Source organism: Bombina bombina, chromosome 3, assembly GCF_027579735.1.
Source record: "Bombina bombina isolate aBomBom1 chromosome 3, aBomBom1.pri, whole genome shotgun sequence".
In the NCBI taxonomy this organism is placed as follows: domain Eukaryota; kingdom Metazoa; phylum Chordata; class Amphibia; order Anura; family Bombinatoridae; genus Bombina; species Bombina bombina.
The window spans coordinates 334,142,406-334,159,534 of record NC_069501.1 but is presented as its reverse complement, the minus strand read 5'-3'; positions in this window follow the sequence as shown (position 1 = coordinate 334,159,534).

Here is a 17,129-nt window from a genome sequence, read left to right as displayed (position 1 = left end):
CCTCTAATTATAGTACAGCCTTTTGTTTACCCTATATTGTAAATAATTGTGATACTTCACATAATTCACAAGAGATCTCATTAAATAATTTAAAGTGGAGATTATTTCAAGGACAATGGCCTTCAGTCTCTTATTAAACTAATGGGTATCCAGTCTTTAGCAAGCAGCAGAAGCATGTACCCTATTTAGGAAATCAATAGCAGAGTTGTAAAATCACACTAACCCAGTGTGACACACAATCACATGTATAATATTTAACTCTTAAAATTAGCCAGATTTTGTGTTAGTTATAATATTTTTATATTTTAAAGTACAATACATTGATATATATATATATATATATATATATATATATATATATATATATATATATAACTCATTTTTATTGAGGTTGTCAAAGATTATAACAGCGTGTATCCAGTTTACAGAAATGAAAATATAATATCATCTAATGTGATTATGTGGCACAACAAGATACATAGATATAACTTTCTGTTCAAAGCTAACTGTTGGCGGACAAAATGTTATAGATATACAGACAAATACACACATACACGTGCATAGAAATATGCACACATGCACAAACACATGTACACAAATACATACACATGGACAGAAATGCACAAACATATATACATGTACACAAAGGCACACAAACACATTCACACTAGCCCTTCAGGAGAGGATCAGAGATATTCTATAATAAGGAAATGATACCCCAGAAAGGGAGTGTATGAATATGTAAAAGGGGAGTGGGGTAGCATGAAGAGGAAGTGGCATAAAGGGTGAGAGAATGACGGATTGGGAATTGTGAGAGAGGCATAGAGAGAAGGTGACATAAAGTGGGGACTGGGAGAGAATGATAGAATGGGGAAGGGAGAGGGCATTACAATGTAAAGAGAGACGCCTGCTCAGTGCTCTGTAATTTGTATCTGAAATGGAGGTACTTGAAGTGTTAATACCTATTGCCTAGTTATTTTTAAGTGCTTGAAATCATTTTAAAAACAAACTCCTTTTATCATTTAAATGTAAAAGCAGTTCACTGCACCTTTAAGGAGTGCCTGCATTTTTCAGAGGGACCCACACTCGAATCTTCTTCATCACTGTGAGGTCTGATAATCTACTGTATGAGGCCTCCACTAACCTGAGCTGAGCTAAGGTGATCACTGATGAGGTTCGGTTGGTCGTCACTAGACTGAGACTGTAACACACACTGCAGGTCCACCGGGTTCACCCACGCCTTGCTCAGTGTCCGCTCCTCCACTCCTCGGTCTTCTCCTAGCCTCCTCCTGAGTCTTATCTCCTCGAGTCCTCCACGCCCACCACACTGCAACACAGCACACCACAGTCCTCCTCCATAGCCACAACCGCAGCTGCACTGCAGTGAGCACTTTGAATTTTTTTGAGCTGTGGGCAGGGCAGTACAGAACACATGCAGTTGCAGCAGCAGCTCTCCTCCTATACTACTTGAGTCTCTTCCCGCCTGAACCAAGTGAAGCCCGGTGCGACGTCACGTGACCCACACATCACTCTGTCAATCAGCAGGCACACCTCCTACAGTGCTTAATGCTGATTGGCTGAGTGATCTAGCTCATCATGGAGGCGGTTTTGAGAACCGCCTCCATTGGAGCTACTGAGGGCCCAGCGAGTCACCAGTGGGTGGCGCAGCTCTAAGTGAGCATAGAATTGGTATTTTAGATCCATGTTGCGCAATAGTGGAGGGCAGCGGACCGGCTCACTGCTTCCTAATTGCGCAACAATGGATGCTAGGATGAATTTGGCTGCTGCGCAAGTGCAGTAAATTAAAATAATTAATATGTGGGTAAAATCACTCATGGGGGGGGGTCCCTTGGTGCGGAGCTGGGCATGGACAAAAAAAAAAGAAAAAAAATACTTTTTTTTATTTTTAACAAATATTATTTAGAATCTTTTTTTCCCTGATTGGACAGTGGAGGCGCTGCCTCCCCTGCCTCCTATTACTGCACGTCACTGGTTTAAACTGATGAATGAAAACACATTATAAAAGAGAATATATAAAAGCACATTATCCATTTAACTTCTGCTGGTCTACACCGATGAGAAGACATGTTAAACATATTACTGTCTTATTATATTTCTATAGAATAACTCTTCAAGCTTATGTCTATCACATACTTTTAAAAGCACATTTTAGGCTATGTAAAGCCTTATATTTAAGTGGCATCTAATTATTGTTATTTATGCATGGTGGTATATAGCAGCAGTTAAGCAGTGATTTGAATAACATGAGATCTGAACAACAAATCAATATTTTAAAACCATTTTAAACAGTAATTTTGTTAGCAACATTTGTAAAAAAAAAAAAAAAAAAAAAAAGCTCCCTACCCTGAAAATGTTCCCTTTAAATGTAAACATAAGCCCTCACTTGAGAAACAATTTTATTTCAAAATGAGACTGTTTTATTGTGCAACAAGAACATTTTTCCTGATGCAAATATAACTAGTGAAATTATTTTTGTTTGGGACATAAAATTCGCCCCCTTTGGAAATGTTTTTGCGGATGCCCATATCTCTGTTGTGACCATGTAGGGAGAGAGATTAATGAGCTACTACACTAAAAAACAAGCATAATGTCTGAGTTCTGAGCCCCCTCCCGCAAAAAGACAATTATACTTGATGCTTTGGATAAGGGATTTCTGTTAGAATTAAAGGGAAAGTATACTATATATTTTTCCCTTAATGTGTTTCCAATTATTTTTTCACCAGCTGCACATGTACAAATGTATGAGATTTGCTATTAAAGGTTTATTTGTGTATATGAATTAGCTGGTTTTGTGTTTTGAAGCCACAACCTAATAAAATGGGTTGAGCTTGTAAGTATATGCAGATCTCATAACTTTATCATATTGTGTACATATACCTGCTTCTTTATCTTATATCTGTCTGTAAACCATTCACCAATGCTTGGAGAGAACGATGGAAAATTAACATTTTATCACCTAATATCTTCTATACCCCACTGGGAGTGTAATTTCTTGGTCTTAAGGCCAACAACTTTCACAATAAGTGGTGATACCACAGGCTAAATCAACTATTTCAAATGCCAATGTAAAGTGGATCATTGGGAACAAAATAAAGGGGAGAACATTTTTGAGTAAACTATCCCTTTAATCACAAACATAGCATTATTTGTGTATATCCAGAAGATTAACTTTATCAAGGTCTATCCCTAGTGGCCTAGATAATAAGTAGAATGCTATTAATATTGCAGGGGGCACTATCCATATTGTGACCCTAGGCTAAGAATAGTACATAATCTGGTATTAAAAGTGAATAGTAAAAGAGATTTATCAGAGAATGTTAGCACATATTATATTTTCAAGGGGCACATTATGTGTTGCACATAGATCACAACTGTAAAGAACTCCATTATTCCTCCTTTGATTTAGTGCACCTACATCTTAGAGCACCATATGGTTAGGCCTCATGCAGCAGCCAGGGCTTGAGTTTTTCACAGCACCGCATAGAAGTCTGTTATGTGAGGGATTTAGTGTAGCTGTGCAATAAGACCTCTAAGGGCTCGATTTATCAAGCCTTCTCCTTTTTTTCAACCTGCAGTCCATATTTATGAAGCAGCAGTCATCAGACCTATTATGGTTCTCAATAGATGATGGGATGTAAGAAGCGCCAAAGGCAGGTGCAATAGATCTAATTTATATCTTCATGTGATTAGCAAGCATACATGTAGTTTAATAAAGTTAAAAAGTATTATAAAATATACATATACAATAAAAATGATGATACAATAAAACAATAAACTGGTGGATCCACCTGGCTAACAGTAAAATTCTGCCTCGAACTGTATATGGCTAAAAACAAAAATCTGGACTGGTCTATGTGCTACAATAGGAGTCTGAACTGGAATATGTGCTTCACTAGGAAGCTAAACCACACGTGTTACAGTGTGAATGAGAATAGAAAAAATTTAAATTGAAAGAATTGAAAAAATTGAAAAAATATATATAAATGAGGCTGTGCAAAAATAAGGCTGTGAAAAAATAAGAATAATTGAAAAATTAAAAATTGAAAAATTGGAAAACGCAACAAAAGTGTAACAAAAATGCACAGTGGGTGTCAAAAAGTACACAGTGGGTGTCAAAAAATAGGTGATATCCGATAGTATATAATTGTCACAATCCTGCTAAAATTATAATCCAAGAGCAAGACACAAAAAGTTAAACACAAACTTGTTTCCTAGTGGTGAGAAGTGTTGTGGTGTAGTATATTTGTTTCCTTGTGGTGAGAAGTGTCGTGGTGATCCTGATGGTGAAAATCTTGTGATGGTTGTCCTATTGTTCTTAGTCCTCCATTACTGATAATGTCCTGTAAAAATAAAATGACATGTACAAGATTGTCCAAACTAGTATTAGAAGATTGGAAAAGAGCTTACCAGCTGCTTGTCAACGCGTTTTGGCCCAGCTATGTGGGCCTTTATCAAGACTGGTATTGTTTGAAAGCTGGCAGCTTTATATACCCTATTGCAATTGAAATCAATTAGGGCTGGTGAAAAAACGGTGGGGAAAACCGGAAGTTCTGCAAAGTTCATTTTTAACAAATAATTTCTTTATACTTCCAGATGTAAATACTTACAAGTGTTAATCAAATAGATATGTAATATAGTAAAATATGAATCTTATCCTCAAACTAACTTCTGTCCTACAAATGTGCATTATGATTTTAGTGGCCAGTGATTGGTTACAGTATCTCCAGACTCTTTAGTCTGATTGGTCTTTGTCTTTTGTTTATGTGTCAGGCAACAGCTGATTGTTTAGAGCTGCACGGAAGGTGCGTGTGCACTTGTCACATCGTTATTATCTAAAAGACGTTTTTTATATACATATACATAACCGCTTCTATTACTGTTTAGCGATGTCCAATCCATTCAGTGCACATTTGTAACTAAACCTGTTGTCTGACAAGCTTTTATACTTATATGAAAACTGATATATATGAATATTAGATATGGAGAAAAATGGCAGATACTATATACATATATCCGTTTCAGTGGCAAAGTTCATTCATTACCATTTATATTCTAACAGGCAGTACCACTTTCTTACAACCTTGTTCTAAATGGCATATATACATTCTTGGACAGCTTCTAGTCCAGCATATACTCATTTTTTAATAGATTCTAGTCCAATATTAACAGGTGTTATCCTGTCATAAACGGATTTTTGTTTTATTTAGCCGAATAATTAACATATCCACTACGGACAGTTTGGCTTGTGATTGGCTTATTATTCACAGGAAACGGAGCCTGATTGGCCCTCGTTCCATGTTTACACACCGTGGCTGATCACTTGGAATGCCTTATTATATGTTAATACGGCACTTAACTTGCAGTGTGTTGGGTTATTCTAGAGGCCAGAATCTGACACGCTACAACTATGGGTATTCAAAACCGTTATCCTTAATGCTGTCATGCTGTAGTAGTGAGTAATAAATGAATAACTGAATGAGGGTACATGAATAGAACTGACACTGAATTCTAAGTGTTCTTCCAATCGTATAAGTTGGAGTATGTAAAAAAAGGTGCAAAGGTATATTTGTAAAAATATTAATATTTATAGTAATATATAAAATATATATATATATATATATATCAGCATATCTATAAAAATATCTATAAAAAATATCAACATATATATACAAACAGCACCATATATATAAAAAGAAGGGATAGGAATCTCATTGACTTGTGTAGTTTTAGGGGAGATGGATTGGGAATCTAGCATGTTTCCATGCCGTTCTATGTGACTGCTATGCTAGTTGTCTCCTAACTCTGAGAAAAAATGATGGATCAACCTACTCTAGTCTTGAGAGTTGGGAAGTAGGGTGCGGGCTACTGGTCCCACTTTAAGAACATTAAAGAAGGAGGTTTGGAACCAACATGGAAAAAATGAGTCGCTCCTATTTTAAACTGCAATCTGTAGGTCCTATCACTGATTTGAGGTTGTACTGTTTGGAAACCTTCAGCCTAAAAAATTGAATGGACAATCTGTAAGTAATGTCTCTGATTGTGCTTGTTTCTTATATTTGAAAACCTCAGCCTAAAAATTCTCACCCTAAATAATTTCAACCTAAAATATAGGAGGTGTCAGGGATATAGGGCAATATTGGTTAGTCCCCTAGATCATATCAGTCCCTTTGCTTACAATATATCACTCCAATATTAGAGTGATTAGTTATGTTGCGGGCCTAAAATTTTGTGTTCGCGAACGGCGGATGCTAACTTCCGCAACTGTTCACGAACGGGCGAACCGGGCGAACCGCCATAGACTTCAATAGGCAGGCGAATTTTAAAACCCACAGGGACTCTTTCTGGCCACAATAGTGATGGAAAAGTTGTTTCAAGGGTACTAACACCTGGACTGTGGCATGCCGGAGGGGGATCCATGGCAAAACTCCCATGGGAAAATTACATAGTTGATGCAGAGTCTGGTTTTAATCCATAAAGGGCATAAATCACCTAACATTGCTAAATTGTTTGGAATAACGTGCTTTAAAACATCAGGTATGATGTTGTATCGATCAGGTAGTGTAAGGGTTACGCCCGCTTCACAGTGACAGACCAAACTCCCCTTTTAAAGGGACAGTCTACACCAGAATTTTTATTGTTTTAAAAGATAGATAATCCCTTTATTACCCATTTCCCAGTTTTGCATAACTAACACATTTATAATAATATACTTTTAACCTCTGTGATTATCTTGTATCTAAGCCTCTGCAAACTGCCCCTTTTTTCAGTTCTTTTGACAGACTTGCAGTCTAGCCAATCAGTGCCTGCTCCCAGATAACTTCTTGTGCACGAGCACAGTGTTATCTATATGAAATACGTGAACTAACACCCTCTAGTGGTGAAAAACTGTTAAAATGCAATCTGAAAGAGGTGGGCTTCAAGGTCTAAGGTGGACTTCAAGGTCTAAGATGACACTGTGCCCTGGCAGCCAGGCACTGAAACGCACACGTGTGAAGGAAACTGACTGCTATTATTTAACACAGTCAAAAAAGTGTTGTTTTTTTAAATCTACACTACTGTTACACCAGATATGAGTTGCACTGGGGTGACACTGTGCCCTGGCAGGCAGGCAGGCACTGAAACGCACAGTGTGAAGGAAACTGACTGCTATTATTTAACACAGTCAAAAAAGTGTTGTATTTTTTAAATCTACACTACTGTTACACCAGATATGAGTTGCACTGGGGTGACACTGTGCCCTGGCAGGCAGGCACTGAAACGCACACGTGTGAAGGAAACTGACTGCTATTATTTAACACAGTCAAAAAAGTGTTGTTTTTTTTAAATATTCACTACTGTTACACCAGATATGAGTTGCACTAGGGTGACACTGTGCCCTGGCAGGCACTGAAATGCACACGTGTGAAGGAAACTGACTGCTATTATTTAACACAGTCAAAAAAGTGTTGGTTTTTTTAAATCTACACTACTCTTACACCAGATATGAGTGGTGGCACTGGGCAAGTGGGCACAGTATACGCTGTGAGCCTGACACACACGCTGGCAGGCAGGCAACTGCAATTAGATTACACAGGGGGGAAAAAAAAGCAGACTGATGTTTTAGCCCTAAAAAGGGCTTTTTGGGGTGCTGTCCTTACAGCAGAGATCAGATGAGTCCTTCAGGACTGAGTGGGTCTAAGGGAATACCATATCAATTTTGAACTAACGGTAAAGCTCAGAAATGTAGACTCATTGGATCTATGGTCTTATGAGAGATCAATTCCCAAGAAAGAGAAGGAAAGGTAGTCTTACAGGTCGACTCTATGGTTAACTAAATAATAACCATCGTAGTACTATTATGGTTCTCCTCAGCATACCTGATAATTTTGGATATTGTTTTCTTATTTCTGTTTCTCAAAGCTTAGTTGTTTACTGCTATCTATGAATAATAATAACACAGAGCAAAAAATGTAACCTTTTTCTACCATTTACTCATAAGAGTGCAGCAGTGGTTTAACCCCATCTGGTCAATGACATACACAGCACAGACATTTGAAAACACATTCAGGCCCATTTATCAAGCTCCGTACGGAGCTTGAAGGGCCGTGTTTCTGGCTAGTCTTCAGACTCGCCAGAAACACAACTTATGAAGCAGCGGTCTAAAGACCGCTGCTTCATAACCCTGTCCGCCTGCTCTGAGCAGGCGGACAGGAATCGCCGGAAATCAACCCGATCGAATACGATCGGGTTGATTGACACCTCCCTGCTGGCGGCCAATTGGCCGCGAGTCAGCAGGGGGCGGCGTTGCACCAGCAGCTCTTGTGAGCTGCTGGTGCAATGTTAAATGCGGAGAGCGTATTGCTCTCCGCATTTAGCGAGGTCTTGCGGACCTGATCCGCAGTATCGGATCAGGTCCGCAAGCCCTTTGATAAATGGGCCCCATAGAGAAGAGTGATTTAGCACCATTATTTTAAACAGCACAAGTAGATCTGGAAGTTAACTAGCATATCACCACCAACACACACCTTACAATTTTTAATATCTTTTCTAGCAATAATACAGCAATGGTGTAATAATTTAATTCCAGGGAAACACTAGCACCTTAGGATATTTGGCATCCATTGTTGCCTTGAACCCTGGTATCTAGAGGCTTCATTAAACATACTGTATTACTATTCTCTCATGCCATGCTTGAGAGATGGAAAGAGAGATGAAATGTAAGTAGCTTTTCAGATGGCATATGAACAAAAAAACTACTCTCTAGATAAAAGAGAGATATGGGTGCTCAGATCTTCTGCCTCAGAAAACCTGCCACCTTATGCATGAGTCATGTACACCTACGTTGGTTGTTATTTTAGGGGAAAAAGTTATTGCATTTGATTATTATACAGGCTTACTACATTTTTCCAACAGTTACTGAATGTTAGATCAATGTGTTCCATTCAGATGGAAATGCATGTTTTTTTTCTGTTTTATTTTCATGTAATCAAATTCTCCTTACATACCTATATACTTAATAATAGAATAAAATTCATATCACACTTCAGATTACATAAATGCAGGAACACACATAGTTCTTTTTGGTAAAGTAAATGGTCAACATTTTCATTTTATCTCTTAAAGGGACACTAAACCCATTTTTTTTTCTTTTGTGATTCAGATAGAGCATGACATTTTAAGCAACTTTCTAATTTACTCCTATTATCAATTTTTCTTCGTTCTCTTGCTATCTTTATTTGAAAAAGAAGGCATCTAAGTTTTTTGGTTTAGGCTTTGGACAGCACTTTTTTATTGGTGGATGAATTTATCCACAAATCAGCAAGAACAACCCAGGTTGTTCACAAAAAATGGGCCGGCATCTAAACTTACATTCTTACATTTCAAATAAAGATACCAAGAGAATGAAGAAAATTTGATAGTAGGAGTAAATTAGAAAGTTGCTTAAAATTTCATGCCCTATCTGAATCACAAAATAAAAGAATTGGGTTCAGTGTCCCTTTAAGATGACTGGGATCTTATGTATGATCTTATGTATGAATCTTATACGCTTTTAATAGATTGAGTTTCTTGTCTCTGAATCTTCCTTTACATTTAAATAATTTTAAGAACTCCCAATATATCCCTACTATGCTACCAACATATGAAAATGTAGAAATATAGGCCTCTATTACACTGTTTCTGATACAATATTGAGGTTTCAAGCTATATTTTCAGTTTTTTTCTTTAAGTGATCACAGTCCAAAATAGAGTGGGACGATAAAAAACCCAGACATGTTTTCGATTGTTAAAGGAACAGTCAATGCAGTATAATTGCATAATTAACAAGTGCATAATAAAAAGACAATGATTTTATACCTACTCTGAATTTCAAATAAGCAGTACATTTTTTTTTACTGGCAAATGTACTTTTCTCCAATTTTCTGGTGTAGTGGTTCACACATTTTTTCACTTATAAGGTCTTAAAGCACAGTTATATTGAAATATGATTTCCAAGCACTGACCTTTAATATTATATCAGTGAAACGGGTCTCATTTCTTACAAAGAAAGTTTCTGAGTACAATATATATTTATAATAATAAGAAATGGAATCGAGAGAGATTAATGTTATAAATTCTCTTTTTTTATGCAGAAAAATTAGCTTACAGAAGTAATAAAAAAATGAAGTTCATTATAATCCATTACACACACACAGTTACATTGACTAAATTAATTAAGCTTGCTTATAAGAATAATTGTTTACATACCAGTTCTAATCTCACGATAATTTAGAAAATCTTCCCCTCATTGTCTACGACATATTTATAATGTGTCTTATCAGGTGACATCATTTCTTATCTATCTATGGTAGCATCAACAGCTTGAATTTAAAATCATGTCTGTACACATTATCCTACCTTGCTTAAACTTATCATTAAATTATATGAATCCTCCATTTTAGGATTGCTAAAATATACTAATACAAGGTTATATGAATCCTCCATTTTAGGTTTTGCAAAGAAATTCATTCTAAAGATTATATAAATCCTGTATTGCAGGATAACTTACTAAACACATTTCTAAAGATTATATAAATCCTAAATTGCAGTAGTACAGAAAAATACATACATATATAAAATAATTTGTAATCATTATCTTTGTTAAGTTGCAAAAAGAAAATCCTTTCTAAAGAATTATTTTAGCAGATAGCAAATTTTATTCAGACATACTAAAATATACTTTATTGCAGTGTTCTATGTGAATTGTTTTCTCAGCAGATAGAAACACAGTGTTCATTAAATCAGACATACAACTAATCAATTTACGCTGTGCCCACAACACTGCCCCCCTGTATCATGTGACAGACATCAGCCAATCACAGAATAGTATATGTATACCCTGTTAGCTTGCGCACATGCTCATGAGGATCTTGTTCATCAGAAAGTGCGCATATAAAAAGAATGAGCAACATTTTATATTGGAAGTAAATTGGAAAGTGTCTTAAAACTGCATGCTCTTTCTGAATCATAAAGGTTTATTTTGACTTTAGTGTCCCTTTAAGTTGTTTTCAGGATTGAAACCCAAAATTGAATGAGTAACAAATACAATTGCCATTTGGAGCCTATAAAGGTTATATTACTGGACTTTGGATTGGTCCTCTTGTACAGTGTCTAATGAAAAAAAAAACTATTTACATATATAAAAATAAACTTTTGTAAAAGTATACAATCCTGATAAGATGTAAACACTCTGAATGCCATTTGTACGTGAGCATAATGGGTCTACTGGGCATGTTTCTTAGTGGTGCCCCCTGTTCTTGCACAGTCAGTTAAGCCAGAGAAAGGATTGTCAATTATCCTGGTTGGACCTGACTAGGATGCTTTAACAATGCCACCCTTAAGGTTGCTCTTAAGATTGCTGCTTCTTAACTAGAGTTTAAGGTTTGCTCGTGTGAGACTGCATAGCTAGAGCTAAGACTTTTTTTTTTTACTTTTAATGTTTGAAACATTTTTTTAACCCCTTTGATGCTCATGACGAGCTATATTTGTTCATGCCCAATGCTAGATGTAGGCGCATGATGAGCCCTTCTCGTCATGCAGAGGGATTGCCAATCAAATGCTGTTTTCAGCAATCCCCCACACTACCTAGTAGGTGTTAAAGTAAAATAACGTGAAGACAGCTGTTCCAAATTAATAAGGTTATAATTGTACAATTAAACATTACAACAAAAATGACAACCGGTCATTTTACATAGTAATACAAGTGTGTGTGGCGTGCAGCATTAGATTGCAGCAATGTCTCTCTTTTTATAGGCCATGTGTTGTTTCTTCACAATCAGCACCTCGTGGTCTACTTCTTATCTTGTTCATACAAACGTTGGGTGTTACTGTAGCTGAAAATACTTACTTTGCATATACAGCAGTTTATGTACTAGCTGAATTGACAAAAAGAAATGTAACTGTTTAAAAATATCACTTGTCAGTCCATAAGAAGAATATATATACAGAATTAAAAAATATTTTTCCTTAACATTTCTCACCCTTTTGATAATTTTATTATCACATGTATTTATCTATTACCTTGCGTTTATTTTCACGCCATTATTACTTTGTGTCTCTCACTTGACTAACTAACAACCTTCCTACCTGGAAATGACCCCTTAAACAGACTGTATATCACTGAGTATACAGATAAGCTGCATAGACAGTGGATGCTGAGCCTCCATTCCAGATCTGCCTACATAGTTATCATTTCCTCTAAGCATTCACACATCTTTATTGGTAACACACAAACACAAAATATGCAATCTCTATCTAAACAGATAACAACAGCAGCCAGAACTGCATCCCTTCACAGGCCTAGGTCCAAATCCTGTAGTAGGCCCAAAGCTGATGAGGTGCAATTGTGGGACCCCCTCGCAGAGATGAGATCTTCCACCTGTCTCCTAAAATGACTGGAGGGTCTGCAGGGAAGGCAGGTATCTGAACTAAGTTATCAGTCGGTCATCTCTGTAGCTGTTGTATCATCACCCTAAACAATCAGTATCTTCATCTTTTTCTGCAATGAGAAACACAAATCATTAACAATTTCCAAACAATTAGGCACATTAGAATTACTCCTATCACTACCACTATGGGTTTCAAAAGATTTGCAAGCATATTTTTAAACCAGGTTCCAATCGATCCCATCGTTCCTTAGCTATATCTCTATATCTTTGTTGTAACTCTTTTACTTTATTCATGTGTAAAACTTATAGTGTCATTAATAATCCCATCCATAATACTAGCATATTTGTTAATTCTATTTGCTAGCTCAATTCCCCAACCTGTCCAGGCAGGAAACCACATCCAGACTTTATCTGCAGATGAGAATAATTCTTACTTATACCTTGTTTAAGGACCATTGGAATAATCTTACCATCTTTCCCAGCCATAGTTGAAACCATCTCATATTGTTATATAACTGAGTTTGACAGGTCCATTCATCATTGTCTGTCTGTTCAAGACAGGCACACCTAGTGGTACACAAAGCTTTTAACGTTGAACAAAAACATAAACTATTAGAATCAGCAGTTACTGTATCACATGGTACTTTGTTAGGTTCCATATTAAATGTTAAAGTAGCATTTTTTACAATCTGTTTCCCCCACATATACTTTGGGCAAACTAAATATGTAACCTTTCATGTTTGCTATGTAATTAACATACATTAGCCCAAGACACATTATAGGTGTAGAAACTATACCAGCAAGTTTTAAGTATGTACCTTGATCTGAGATAGCATTATGAACAGAGTTATCAATATCTAATTGAACATCATAGCTGTAATCTGTCACATTTAAATCATTCATTGATATTGGTACACCTATTAAAGGGATTCCTTTATGATTGGCAAGAACATGAGAGCATATCCAACAGTCTGTAGCATTCAGTTGCTTGGTGGTTTGTTGGTGTAAAAGCCAGATGGAATTTTGTCAGTTTGTCACCCTTCACTGGTGTATAGAGGTATAAAACACAAAGAAAAGGACAAAGAAAAAACAGGACAGTATATGCATCTTGGCAGTTAGTTAACCCACTTTGTCCCCAGTGGTCTCACCCTTTTGACACAGGTTTTTATCACCGGCCTGGAAGTTCACTTTCTTACAGTGAGAGGCGTGTATCCAGTTTGGTTTCCATTCCACTTTGACTGAGGTGGGTGTTGTCAGTAACACCTGATATGGGCCGTCAAACCAGGGCTCTAAGTGTCTCCTCACGTATCTTCTTATCACCACCCAGTCTCCAGGGTGCAGGTGATGAGTTCCAGTTATTTGTTCTGGATCTGGTAATGAAGAGAAAACTTTTCCATGCAAATTAGTCAGTTGCTCATGCAGCTGAACAACATAATCAGTTAGAGAAGCATACTGCCCATGTAATTCTTGTGGAAAGAAAAGACCTATTAGTAGTCTACCAAACAAAATTTCAAATGGCGAAAGGCCATGCTTTGCCTTTGGGGTGTGTCTTTACTGCAAAGAGGGCTAAAGGTAAGGCTTGTACCCAAGTAAGTTTTGTCTGCTCACAGATCTTAGCTATTTTATTTTTTAAAACACCATTGGCTCTCTCTACTTTCCCAGACGATTAATCTGCAACCCTTTCATCATTTCTGCAAACACTTGCCCAGTAAAATGAGTCCCTTGATCAGATTCTACTGTTTCAGGTAAACTATATCTGCACACAATTTCAGTTATCAGTTTTTTCTGTTACACCTGCTGTTGCCTTGGCAACCGGCCAGGCCTTCACCCAAGAGGAAAACGTCTACACACACCAAAACATACTCATACACACCACATTTGGGCAGCTGAATATAGTCTATTTGCAGTCTTTGGAATGGGTAGTCAGGTTTTACAAGGTGTTTCATCTCCATCTTTGTCAATTTACTTGTATTGTATTTAGCACACATCATGCATTTCTTGCACCATTCAGTTACAAATTGTGACAAACCTGGTGCAAACCAAAATTTATTAACACTTGCAATCATTCTTGCAATCATTCCCCCTTTGGAAACATTGGAAGGGAGATAAGATAAACTGGCTAAAACAGGATATAGCACTGTAGGTGCACATAATCTACCATCCCCATGTTTCCAAACCTTATTTTCCAGTTTGCAAACAGCATTTTTCCACTTGCACTGAGTTAGGGAACCTGTTTAGTTTTTAGAGGGTTTCTAAGACCTCCATTGTCAAATTCTCCACAGTTTCAGAGGACTGTAGGAGTATCATGAGAGCTGCCTTCTTGGCTGCTTCATCTACCCTATTATTACCCATAGTGATAGGATCTATTGCTCGCTGATGTGCCTTTAATTTCATAACAGCTATAGCTCTTTTGAAAACGCTGCGGTCTGTTCCAGTGTCCACCAAACACTCCACAAAATGGTATGGCATGTCAGAGAGGGTCAGGCGAACAAAGGCATCACCCCCTCTGCTCTCAGGCATGATTGGTAGCACTGGAAGCCCAGTCCATCAAATGTTCCCCCACAGTTATAACATTTACCTTTTCTGGGTTCCCCCTCATTTATCCCTTAAACTATTTCTATTGGGGTTTCCCAGGGGCACACACTGGCATTACCCTTAGTGTTTTCTTTTTCTATACTTCTATGTTCCTTTGTATTGTGCTCGCTAAGCTCATTAGTGTTGGGACTGATTTATCTCGCCAATCAGAATGGGCGGAAACCAATTGAGAAACCAATTTATTATGGATTTATTTATTCAGTCCTGACACCAATGTGGCAGTGAGCATTTTTCCCATACCTTAGTCATCAAGGTTACCTCTCCTTGGGGCATATACATCTTGCCATGAGGTGGTATTGGGCACATAAGATACTACAGTCAAAACTGGGGGCACCCAGCAATACTAAAACCCAACAGTTTCCTTTTATTACTTAGAACATGCAGTTGTAAACAATTTTCCATTTCATGTCTATTAGCAAAATATCATTATTCACTTGACATTCTTTATTAAAGGATCAGCAAGGCACCACTGGTAGTCAGCTGAACACATCAGGTAAACCAAAGAAAAGGTCCATCCATGTGCAGCCTACAATCAACAGCTAGCTCCCAGTAATGCATTCCTCCTCCCAAACCTACCTAGAAAAACAACATATACACATATATATATATATATATATATATATATATATATATATATACACAGTATACATACACAGTATACACATACATACATACATATATACACACATATACAGAGCATACATACACATAGATATACATACACATACATATATGCATATACATATACAGCACACATGTACACACTGTGACATAAATATTCACACTCACAAGCATGTATGTATTATCAAATACACTTACAAAGATACTCACTGACAAACTGGCACACAGATTCTACACACTATAAAAAAATGCACACAAACCCCAGGACTAGGGCACATAGTCCACAAGGCCTTGGCATGCAGTCACAAATGACAATAGACAGCTAATTGCCAGTACCCACATACAATCAGACCCACAACCAATTATCTAACCTTATAAATGCAAGGGCTACCATTAGCGACCAAATAACTTTCAGAGGGGTAAGTACTAGTGGTCTATCAGTAGTGAAAATACTTGAGAGTAGTAAAAGTGTAATTACCAATAAAGTAACTAGTAAATCAGACCTCTTAAAGATTCACTACTAGAATCTTGTGTATATTGTAATTTATATTAAAGTGAAGGTCAATTTTTGGGTTCCATAATACATTATTTTGAAGCTTATAGTATAAACACTTAGTCGCTCACTTTATATCTCTAAATAACGCATCCGTTGCAAATAAACAGTTATTATAATGTACCTCCGTTATTGCTCTAATCTCCGCCCATACAGCACTTCCTTATTCAGTTGCATTCTTTCTTTCAAGCGGACTACGCTCGTGCACCGTGTGTTGTTTCTAAATGCGCATGCGTAGCCACATCTAAACAGCGCATGCGTTTCATTTACGGCCGTAACTTTGTATGCAATACAACAAATACAACAAATTCGTGGGTTAGATGAGATCGCTGCTAGTTTGTTAGGATGCGGGAGACAGATGCTGCTGATTCAATGTATCAAAAAATATGACAGTGGAGAACGCATGCGCGTAACCTGAACGAGCATGCAGATGATGACGCGCTGTTTAATTGCACGCATGCGCATATTGTTTCAATGACGAAACAGAAAAGGGGCTGGACGCCACGGGGGTAAACCAAACATTGGAGAGAAAAACTGTCAATCAATAAAGGCACTGTGACGGGCGGATTGTAATGCTGAAACGGAGCGCATTCAGATCGTAAAATATAAAACTTTTTATTGCATTTTTCTATGATTTGATGAATGAACCTCATATTAATTATAGCTAACTTATTGAAAAATTATAAACACAACCCCGGACTTGACCTTCACTTTAATTCTACTGCAAAGAAGGACCATAATGTACAAAGGTACAATGTATGTCTATTGCAGTGTCACTTATGTAAGTCACAGTAGTGCTAGCCTTTTAAAACTCCAGTTAACCCATATAAATACCAAGCAGAAATGTAAAAGCCCTAAATGCCCTCAAACATAGCATACACTCTTATGTCTTTTAATGGAAGACTTGCATATGTGTGTGTACAAAACATACATAA